Genomic DNA, 12541 nt, shown 5'->3' on the forward strand with positions numbered 1-12541 from the left:
TTTTCTGAAGAAAATTGTAATAGATTTTTAGCGTCTGCCTATTTGCAGGTTTTGCAAAAGCTTTTTCAGTAGATGCTTCATATCCTAGCCATGTATATTTGATCAACCAAGACTTCTGAAATGGTCTTCCCTTACTGGATTGTCCAGGTTCCGGTGGTGAACGGTTCTCCCCTGAAGATGACGAAGCAATTGACTAAACAATAATTGTTGGAGGGTGACTTGCAGTGTCAACTTCCAAACACACCTTTTGCTAACTTAATTCACAATACACTAAGAGACAAAAGTAAACGAATAAAATATAGTCCTATTAAAAAGTCTACTAGACACTAAAGTCGGAACACTAAATAAGTCCGCAGCATGCACTGAATGAAACTACCCACACTGAATGACTGTGACAGCAGGGTGGGCTTTATACATCCGTGGTGTAATGTCTCGAAGCACCAAGGCGGAGGGTTCCAGGTACTTGTACTCCAGTCCTTTTGATGTCACCATGGTCGCAACACTGGCCCGCCAGCACCAGACTTTGCCCGAAGTTTCACGCACTGGGACAAATTCTAAGTGTGCTCGCAGCAGCACCATTACACTATCATGATTCACACCATACCCTCTTTTTTGCAGGGTGGGGGAGGGGTCTTCTGTCCCCCCAAACGAAGTTTTGAGGGGGCTCAGGCCCCATGGAGTTGGCGCCTGTGCACACGGGATTGTGTTTCATTAGCTGGCTGCTGCTAGCCTCCAATCAATAGTATGGAATGACAGAATGTTGCAGGGAGTCCAGTACTTTTTCTCAGATGGCAAGTGGAGATGTGAATGTGTTATGATGTATTCAGTGCACAATTCAGTGATCCTGTCGTGTAGTGGTCAGTCGGGCTCTTGATGAGTACACCTTCCATCAGGTTCCCATGCAGTCCGGCATTGGGCCACTGTGATATACGAATGCCCCACACATTTGGATACTGCACAAATCGATCAACTGACCGTATGGAAACACACAATGAGACCCCCTTTCAAACTCTTTAACAGGTGCTGATAATGCTATCTTACACCCATATGTGGCATCTCCATGTCCTTCACAATGATTCCTAAACATCAGACACTGTTTACAGTCATTATATGCCCTACTATATATGGTTACAACACTAAACACCAACAACATTACCGAGCGAGGTGGCGCAGTGGTTAGCAAGCTGGACTCGCATTCAGGAGGACGACGGTTCAATCCCGTGTCCAGCCATCCTGATTTAGGTTTTCCGGGTTTCCCTAAATTGCTTCAGACAAATTCTGGGATGGTTCCTTTGACAGGGCACAGTCGACTTCCTTCTCCATCCCTCCCTAATCCAACGAGACCGATGACCTCAGTGTTTGGTCTCTTCTTCAAATCAATCCAATCCAACCAACAACATTAATGCACTCTGGTGGCTGACACGTCACAGAGAATTGCAACTCTTCATTTATATATCTGCCGATGATGTGTACATGTAGGATGTTACCCTTACATCTGTCTCTTTCTTCTCGGTTCTTCAATTTTTGTGCCAGGTATTGTACATAAATTCCCTATGTATCCTTTTATGGTCCTTTAACAGTTTTCAGTTGTGAGAGTTCATATTACAACTGTAGCATCAATATGCTTGCTGTTTGAATGACATTTGTTTATTATTAGGATTACTTTAGGAGAAGTTTGGCAATATGTAATCCAAAGTAGTCAGGCCACATTAAATAGTAAATTAATGCATAAATTAAGTCACTGTCAGTGCATGGCAGAGAGTAGTCCATGCAAATATGGATATCGTCCTCTGTTTGCACGCAGACTGAAGGAAAATGACTGTCTATCTACAGCTACATATATAGTCTGCAAACCAGTATATGGTGCATGACGGAGGATACGTTGTACCACTTCTAGTAATTTTCTTTCCTTTTCCACTCAGAGTAAGGTTAAAACGACTGTCTATGTGCCTCCTTACGCTGCCTAATTTTTCTTATTTCATTGTCCTTATGCTAAGTTGGTGGCAGTAGAATAATTCTACAGTCAACTTCAAATGCCTTGACATACATTCAGTCTTCTATTCTCAAGATCCCTACACAGGGTATATGTTTGAGGCAGCAGAATATTCACAGTCTTCTTTGAATACCATCCAAAGTTACAGGAGCTTACATACAGGCATTATATGGATTAACCAACAGTAATTATGCAGAATGCACTAGGTTGCAATTAGTCATATTGTCCAAGCATTCTGTACAATATTTTCCATAAGAATTCTATACCTTGGCTAATTCATTACTCATCTGGCATTGATCTCCCACAGTGCACCAATACCTCACAACTGCCTCTTTGATGACACTTTAGAATACTTTGCTGAAGCCTTTGACCTGTTGTGCTCCTGTCCTCAGTGTACAGATTATACACATTCTTTATGGCTTTGTAATGCTGAAGAGCCCCAGGTATAATTTATGCTCCCATTTTGCTGTTTCTTTTGAAAACATTTGTGGTTACATTTTCGTAAATTTTCAACCCACATGAGAGCCATTTCATCGGATGTTAATGTGTGCTGGAACAGAAAAGGAGAGTCCTACTATGGTGACACAGATCTTGTATTGCTGTAGGGGGAGGAAGCACTGAGTCTGTTTCCCAGAACTTTGTTCAGTGTGACAACTGTCTTGTCATGAGGACATCATCAAATGAAGTATGACATAGTGCATAACACTGAAAAGGCTTTCAGATGTTTTTTTGTTATGAAATTGTGAACACTTACCTTGGCAGTGATGCCTGTTGATCTTTAAGCGTTATTGGCTTCAAGTTCATAACCCGAAGATAAAAGATGGGTTTGTGTATTTTTAAGAAGCTGCTGAAGAAAGAGACTGAGGATATGCTTATCTACAAACACTAACAATAGTGCAATCGGCCTCACCACAACCCCTAGTCTTATTGTTCCTCTATACAGAAATACAGTTGGGCAGATTCTTCATATCTTACAAAATCAGTTGGTTTTAGTTTCTGCACATGTTGAGCTCTGTAACAATAGCTCTTGAGGATGATTCTTAGTGAAGTGTCTAGAAATTTCATGTGATATAGGCGACACATCCACCATGATCACAAGCATTGTGCTGTAGCCTGCTGTTATGTGTTGTGCACAATTTCAGCAGATATTTTAAATCTCCAATTTCTCATAAGTTCTCCCAGTCTGTTCTACCAAACATTTCAGTCATAGGTTTCAGTAAGGAGACTGACATCGGCCCCTTTTCACTCCTAATTTCTAAATTGTGTGGCATAAGCTTAAAGTAGCATTTGTATATTTAGATCTGTGATGATATGGTTAATCTTGCAAAGAATCAGCTCTCACCCTCATCCAATTGTCTAAAGTGACTTTCTCCACTCCAGTTTTTTCTTTTTTTTGCCAGCCATAGTCCAATCTCTGATTAATTTTGGGTAGGAGACAATGTGAAAGACCTAAATATGGGCTCTACTGATGATTTTATTACTATTGTATGTTACATAGAGTTATAAATGTGTTTCCTTATTTTTGTTAATAATTGTTTTCTGTGTAGTACTTTTTTAAGCAGTTCCCATGATGAAGTCCAGATTTTCACATCAATCTCTCATGTTAGAAAATGGTTTCTCTGCTTGCACCTTTTGCCTTTCTTCTGCTGCAGACCATAAAATCCTTTGTTGATTTTGTTGTTGTTGTGTATTGTAAAATGCTTTTCCCATCCAGCCCCTCCTCAGCATAGAAGATGGTCTTCCTCTCTTGAATGTCTATTCTTAGCAGTGCCCGCATGCTGTGTGATGAGATTTCTCCTGTATGAAAGATGTTTTTGCCCCTTCTCTACTGTCTCCTTCATCCCCATTGTGTAAAGGATGTAGCTGTTTACAACTGTGACTTCTACAAGCCAGAAGAATAAATTTTTCAATCATATGTACAACCTTGTAAATATTTTAACACCTATAGTACTGGTGAGCCATGGCAACTACTCATAAACTGTGTGTATTCTAAAGTAACTGCTAGGCTTCTCAAACTGAACAGGCAGTTTCTTTCTATAACTATGTTTCAGGAGACCAATTGATATACTTCATGAAAAGACAGACATTGTTTGCATACCAGGCCATTATTACACTGTCAAAGATCTTTGACAAATCTTTTATAAAAAAAAAGTGATAAAAGTATCCCAGTACATTATCAGAGCTATCTTTCTGTACACATTTAAATTAAAGTCCTCTGCTGTAGTTTCTTTCTGTATGTTCAGGCTAAAGTCAGGAACTAATGTAAGGAATTTTCACTGATGTATTGACCCGATTCACGAGGAAGGCTTGTGCATATAACATCAATGTTCCATGCAAATTGGCTGAACTATGAGGAACTAAACTTCCCTTCTGTTGTGAAAATAATGCCATTGTGCAATCGAGCAGTAAAAGCAGAACTCTTTTGAATCACCCATGGGCATCAGAGGTATGCATCAGGCCACCCAACTGCAGTGCCAGGCCAGCAAGAGCTACCAGTGCTGGTGGACAAGTGCGAGTTAGCACTGACTTCCTAAGCAGACTGCAGTGTAGGACGTATTTTAAGCTAATGGAAACAGTTTTTGGCATACAGTTAATGTGTAACAGGTCACACACAACATGTAGCATACGTTAGACTGTTGCTGGAGTGCCATAACTGTTCCCTATTGTATAAATTTCTGCTTTATGTAATTCCTTAGTATCTTCAGGGTGGTGTGGATCCCATCAGTTTATATGTGAAAGATTGCCACAGTAGGCTGCTGTGTGTACTTTCATGTCTTGTGCGAAATGAATCACTACTCAATAGGTAAATGGCAAATAAAATGAATTACACTGTCAATCGTTGTCATGCCATGATATGAAATGTGGGAAACAATTATTTACTGAAACACAGAGGCAAAAATTTCAAAGTTCCCACTCTGTGGGCTTCTTTTGATTATAGCACTTGAACTGCATCTTGTCTTTGAAATAAACTGTGCTCTCACTTATTCTTCCTGTTACATAAAGTTCTTTACATTTATTAGCAATGTATTCACTCACTAACTTCACTTTGCCTTTTCTAGAATGCTCACTTCCTTGAGCTAAACGCAGCATCTAAAATAACTGGAACAATTGAAGACGTGACAAAACATCCTTTGAGAATGAAGTTTAGTCTAGCCAATCATTAGTAAAATAGTCACCTAATTCTGCTTTCAAACTCCAATCCATGTTAGATACAACATCGAGGAACGCCTTCATTTCGTCCAACAAAACATGTTTCCATGTTCAATGTTTTCCCAGTAGAGTCACATTCTGTACTTTTTCTGCTGTGTACACATTTGTCGCAGTCTCAATTTCATCAATAAGATCATCAGTGAAAAATAGCTGAAAATATTGAAGTGCTATTGTTGGGTGCCCATTTCAGGGAAGAGTAAATCCTTGTTGTCTAATGGAAAAGGGGAACTTGATAATCACAATAAACATGCCATTCACATGTGATAGGTCACACATTCTTGTCAATTTCTTTTTTGTCACTGCATTTACACTCACTGGCACTTACATCACTACACAGAGGATTTGATTCTTTTTGTTCACTCTCATCACTGAACTCAGCTTCATCTTCAGTATCTTCCAAAAGCTACCTCACAATACTGTTGTCACTTATAAGCCCTTTACCTGGCATCATCATACAAGCAAAAATTGCTTGGAAAACATTAAGTCACTTGCACACGTCAAAGCACATGGCCTTTTGGGAAAAACCAGAAAGAGTTTCCACATCTGTTGGCTAGAGTCAGTACCCCATGACTAAGCATCTTGGATTGCCTCTGCAAGAGTAGAATAACTGGGGGAAGGGGTGTTGAACAGAAACGGCTTGTTCTACCACAGGGCGGAAGCAGAAAATTCGCTGTCGTATGAGATCCAACATTAGAGTGGAAAAGATTCAGTGATGAATTTTAATGTAGAAGCTTGATTTCAGCAGTCACTACAACCACATTGACATTCTTTACATCAAAGTCTAATTAATGTTTGCAGTTATGGGTAGCAAAACAGCAGCAAGAGCAGACTTTTTAAAAATGATAGAGAGCAGGAACTTCGGAGTTGTTACACCACCAGTGAAAGATTTTGCCTATTCTGATGTCAATTATCTTTATTATTAATATATATACATCCCTCGGCTATCTTGTAACAATTTTAAAGTTAGTGTTCCGTTATTGGAAAAAAAAGAGAGAGAGAGAGAGAGAGAGACTGTCTTCCTGCCCATTCATTTGAATGTGATATGTCAATGACTCTACTTTTTAATTACTCATTTTTCCGTATGTCATTACTTTTTTGTTTCCCTGTGCACCACAAATTCTTTTACCTTTACAGCTCTCCCTAAGTACTGTGGAAGTTATTCCCAGACTGAAGTCCTATCATCCTCTCTCTTCTTGTCAGTGTTTTCCATATGCTGATTCTTCAGAGAACCACATCATTCCTTGTCTTTTCAGTCCACCTATTTTTCAACATCCTTCTGGAGCACCATATATCAAACATTCAGTTGCTTCATTTCTTGTTTTCCTACCATCCTTAATTCCCTACCATACAATGCTGTGCTCCAAACGTACATTCTCAGAAATTTGTTCATCAAGTTAAGGCCTACATTTGATACTGGTAGACACTTTTGGCCCTCTTTTCCAGTGCTGGTCTGCCCTAAAATGTCCTCGCTTCATCACTCTTGCGTTACTTTGCTTCCAAGATAACATCAACTTCGTGGTCAACAGTTTTGATGTTAAGTTTATCAGTAATCTCGTTTCTTCTACTCCTCATTACTTTTTTCTTTCTTTGCTTTACTATCAACCCATATTCTATGTTCAACAGACTGTTTAATCCATTCAGTATGTCCCATAAATCTTCCTCGTTCTTACTGAGGATAGCAATCTCATCAACAATGTTGATATTCTTTCATCCTGAATATTAATCCTACACCTAAACCTTTCTTTTATATCCATCACAGTTTCTTCAATGTACAGATAGAATAACTGGGGGAAACACTGCAGCTCTGCCTCACACTCTTTGGTATTGGAGCACTTCAGTCTTGGTCTTCTGTTCTTACTGCTCCTTCGGTGCACATGTACATGGTGTATATTACCATGTTTCCCTATAACTTACTATTATTTTCCCAAAAATTCAAACATTTTGCAGCATTTTACATTGCCAAAATTTTTCTATGTCAACAAATCCTATGAACATATCTCAATTTTTCTTAAGTCTAGATTCCATTATCAATCAGAACTGCCTCTCTGGTGCCTTTACTTTCTAAATGGCAGACTATTAGTCATCTAACAGGTCCTTAATTTTCTTTTCCCTTCTTCTTTATATTATTCTCGTCATCAACTTGGCCGCATGAGTTGTCAAGCTGATTGTGCTATAGTTCTCACAGTTATCAGCTCTTGCTATCTTCAGGATTATTTGGGTGATATTTTTCCCAAAGTCTGATGGTAAGTCTCCAGTCTCATAGATTCTACACAACCAAGTTGAATAGCAATTTGGTTGCCACCTCTCCCCCATGGTTTTAGTAATTCCAAAACAGTGTCATCTATGCCTTCAACCTTACTTGACTGCATGTCTTCCAAATCTGTATAACACTCTGACTCTAATACTGGATCCCTATTTCTTCCGTATTAAGTCCCATTTCTACCATCATATCATCACAACAGCCACCCCTCACAGAGACCTCATATGTATTCTTCCTGCATATGTGAGATCTCCTCTATATTTTAACCGTGGAATTCTCATTGTACACTTGATGGTGCTGCCCTTGCTTTTCACTTCCTGTGATTTGACTTTTCTGTATGCTAAATCAGTCTTTTTGACTACATTTCTTTTTCAGTTTCTTCACAACTGTCCTGCAGCCATTTTTGCCGTGGTTTCTCTGCACTTCCTATCTATTTCAATCTAAAGTGATGCTTGCTTGTGCTTATGCTTGTCTTTCCAACTACTGTGATTGCCATTTTTAGATATTTCAATTGCCCTTCAACTGAACTACCTACTGTGATGTTCATTATCACAGTATCTACAGCATTAGAGAACTTAAAATGCACCTCATTATTCCTAAGAGCTTCACTAACCCACTTCTTTCATCATTACTAAATTGTCTTGGCTTATATACAACCTTTTATCACAACACTAGTAAATTGTTCATTCTTACATCACCCATTGACTCCTTACTTTGTCTCACAACATAAATTACATATATTGGTTTGTTGCCCAGAAACTTACTATAAAATAATACCAAAGTTAAAACATTTTCTGATATTAGAATAAACATAGAACTAACTCCTATGTCTTCACTGATGTTACAAAAGTATTTCAGTTCAACAATACTATTCTCTCATAAACCTTGTAGATTATGTGATAGATATCATGATTAAGAGGTTAAATAAGCCAACATAAAGTATCTGTGTTGTGTGATCAACACAGCCGAATAAAAATGGTTATTCATGGTGAGCATGATGTAAAACAAAAGCTTACTTGCATACACAAGAAAGTATAGTCTATTAACTATAGAACATATTTTATAAGCATTACGGTCTATTTAAGTGAATGAGCAAGATTTCCAGAAATATGAGATTGGCTATTCTCAAACTGTCGGGGTGGGTGACATGTATTGTCTCCTAGCATCATCATTAAAATAACATCCCTCATTTATCAAGTTTACATATTTTGCAATTCATTAAATACTGTACAGTTACTTAAACAAGCACATTGGAATCATGAAATCTAATCTTATAACAGAATGAAGTGACAATCAGTCTAGATACATCATCATTTTGCATGAGATATGTTACATGGCTTAGTATGGTGATTGCAATGTGTTCCTGTGACTATATCTCACAGCATTTCGTTTTTCCAGTAAAATTCTTTCCAGATAAAGGCATGTTTGTAGGCTCAATTTGTCCTTTTCTCAATATACGGCTTCAAAGAAACAACATTCCTAAGACCAAACAGCTTTCTCGACTTGGGATATACTAATCAGTACACATTTGGGTGAGGGTTCTCAATAATCTCAAATGGCCTAATGTAAATATAAAAAAACTTCTTGAGTTCTGCTGTTAGTAACTTCGATTATTCATGGGATTTCACTAAGACATGGTTGCCTACTCTCAATGTGGTAGCCTTTATTTTCCTATCATGTCTGTTTTTCCTAGCTTCACCTAGTATCTTCATGGTTTTCTTTACAATCTCTTCACATTCTTTCATTGGTATTAAGGCACATTGTGGAAAGTCTATTAATTCAGAAATAAGATTTTCTGGTTTGAGATGAAACATAATTTCATATGGTGAAAATCCAGTAGAGCTATGCTGTAAGCTGTTCAAGATGTCCTCAAAGTTGTGTACATGGTTGGACCAACTAGGGTGTTTGTGACTACAATATGTCATACAAAGTCTCCCTATTTCCCTCGCGTACCATTTCTGCTGGGTTTGAAGATGAGTTGAACATGGATATCAAGATGTGTTTTGTGTTCGTTTTTTCCATGAATGCTTTCCAGTTTTTTGAAACAAATTGTGGACCATTATCAGATAGTATGGCTTTAGGTTTCCTTACCCTCTTGAAGTAATCTCTCTCAATCTTTGTAATGATCTCTTTACTCATAGCTCTTTGAACAGGATAAAGATTAATTAATTTGGGAAATACATCAGCCATGACGAATATAAAACAATGACCACCTTTGCTTTTAGGTAAAGGACCATAAAAGTCTACAGCTACTAAATCTAAGTGCTTATCCAGAATAATGTTCTGCATTTCTCCCTGACATGTTCTGTTACTTACTTTTACTCTTTGACATTTGTCACATGTTGATATTTCATTCCTCACCTTCTTTACAATGTTATAAAAGTATATGTTTTCTTGTAACTTCTGTACACATTTCTGTATTCCACAGTGACCATAACTTTCATGGGTGTCGTGATGACTGGGTGTTGTGTGATGTCCTTAGGTTAGTTAGGTTTAAGTAGTTCTAAGTTCTAGGGGACTGATGACCATAGATGTTAAGTCCCATAGTGCTCAGAGCCATTTGAACCATTTTTTCATGGGTGTACTTTATCAACTTGTCTGCCTCACACTCTGGCCAACATAGCTCCCAATTCTAAGAGTCCACATCTGTTCTTCTAAAGAATGTTCCCTTAACGACCTTATAGTATTTGTCAAGTTTATCGTACCCTCTTTTGCCTTAACAGTCCTTAACCAATTTCCAATTAGGATCATTATTTTGACCCCTCCTGATGTTATTGCAAAGTGTCCTTATGAGCTTTTCATCTTGGATTCCCTTCATGTATGTTGTTGTTGTGGTCTTCAGTCCTGAGACTGGTTTGATGCAGCTCTCCATGCTACTCTATCCTGTGCAAGCCTCATCATCTCCCAGTAACCACAGCAACCTACACCCTTCTGAATCTGCTTAGTGTATTCATCTCTTGGTCTCCCTCTACAATTTTTACCCTCCATGCTGCCCTCCAATACTAAATTGGTGATCCCTTGATGCCTCAGAATATGTCCTACCAACCGATCCCTTCTTCTAGTCAAGTTGTGCCACAAACTTCTGTTCTCCCCAATCCTATTCAATACCTCCTCATTAGTTATGTGATCTACCCATCTAATCTTCAGCATTCTTCTGTAGCACCACATTTCAAAAGCTTCTATTCTCTTCTTGTCCAAACTACACTCCTGGAAATGGAAAAAAGTACACATTGACACCGGTGTGTCAGACCCACCATACTTGCTCCGGACACTGCGAGAGGGCTGTACAAGCAATGATCACACGCACGGCACAGCGGACACACCAGGAACCGCGGTGTTGGCCGTCGAATGGCGCTAGCTGCGCAGCATTTGTGCACCGCCGCCGTCAGTGTCAGCCAGTTTGCCGTGGCATACGGAGCTCCACCACAGTCTTTAACACTGGGAGCATGCCGTGACAGCGTGGACGTGAACCGTATGTGCAGTTGACGGACTTTGAGCGAGGGCATATAGTGGGCATGCGGGAGGCTGGGTGGACGTACCGCCGAATTGCTCAACACATGGGGCGTGAGGTGTCCACAGTACATCGATGTTGTCGCCAGTGGTCGGCGGAAGGTGCACGTGCCCGTCGACCTGGGACCGGACCGCAGCGACGCACGGATGCACGCCAAGACCGTAGTATCCTACGCAGTACTGTAGGGGACCGCACCGCCACTTCCCAGCAAATTAGGGACACTGTTGCTCCTGGGGTATCGGCGAGGACCATTCGCAACCATCTCCATGATGCTGGGCTACGGTCCCGCACACCGTTAGGCCGTCTTCCGCTCACGCCCCAACATTGTGCAGCCCGCCTCCAGTGGTGTCGCGACAGGCGTGAATGGAGGGACGAATGGAGACGTGTCGTCTTCAGCGATGCGAGTCGCTTCTGCCTTGGTGCCAATGATGGTCATATGCTTGTTTGGTGCCGTGCAGGTGAGCACCACAATCAGGACTGCATACGACCGAGGCACACAGGGCCAACACCCGGCATCATGGTGTGGGGAGCGATCTCCTACACTGGCCGTACACCACTGGTGATCGTCGAGGGGACACTGAATAGTGCACGGTAGATCCAAACCGTCATCGAACCCATCGTTCTACCATTCCTAGACCGGCAAGGGAACTTGCTGTTCCAACAGGACAATGCACGTCCGCATGTATCCCGTGCCACCCAACGTGCTCTAGAAGGTGTAAGTCAACTACCCTGGCCAGCAAGATCTCCGGATCTGTCCCCCATTGAGCATGTTTGGGACTGGATGAAGCGTCGTCTCACGCGGTCTGCACATCCAGCACGAACGCTGGTCCAACTGAGGCGCCAGGCGGAAATGGCATGGCAAGTCGTTCCACAGGACTACATCCAGCATCTCTACGATCGTCTCAATGGGAGAATAGCAGCCTGCATTGCTGCGAAAGGTGGATATACACTGTACTAGTGCCGACATTGTGCATGCTCTGTTGCCTGTGTCTATGTGCCTGTGGTTCTGTCAGTGTGATCATGTGATGTATCTGACCCCAGGAATGTGTCAATAAAGTTTCCCCTTCCTGGGACAATGAATTCACGGTGTTCTTATTTCAATTTCCAGGAGTGTATTTATTGTCCATGTTTCACTTCCATACATGGCTACACTCCATACAAATACTTTCAGAAACGACTTCCTGACACTTAAATCTATGCTTGATGTTAACAAATTTCTCTTCTTCAGAAATGCTTTCCTTGCCACTGCCAGTCTACATTTTATATCCTCTCTACTTCGACCACCATCAGTTATTTTGCTCCCCAAATAGCAAACCTCCTTTACTACTTTAAGTGTCTCATTGCCTAATCTAATTCCCTCAGCATCACCCAATTTAATTGGACTACATTCCATTATCCTCATTTTGCTTTTGTTGATGTCCATCTTATATCCTTCTTTCAAGACCCTACCCATTCTGTTCAACTGCTCTTCCAAGTCCTTTGCTGTCTCTGATAGAATTACAATGTCATCGGCGAACCTCAAAGTTTTTATTTCTTCTCCATGGATTTTAATACCTACTCCAAATTT

This window comes from Schistocerca cancellata, chromosome 1, assembly GCF_023864275.1.
Source record: "Schistocerca cancellata isolate TAMUIC-IGC-003103 chromosome 1, iqSchCanc2.1, whole genome shotgun sequence".
NCBI lineage: Eukaryota > Metazoa > Arthropoda > Insecta > Orthoptera > Acrididae > Schistocerca > Schistocerca cancellata.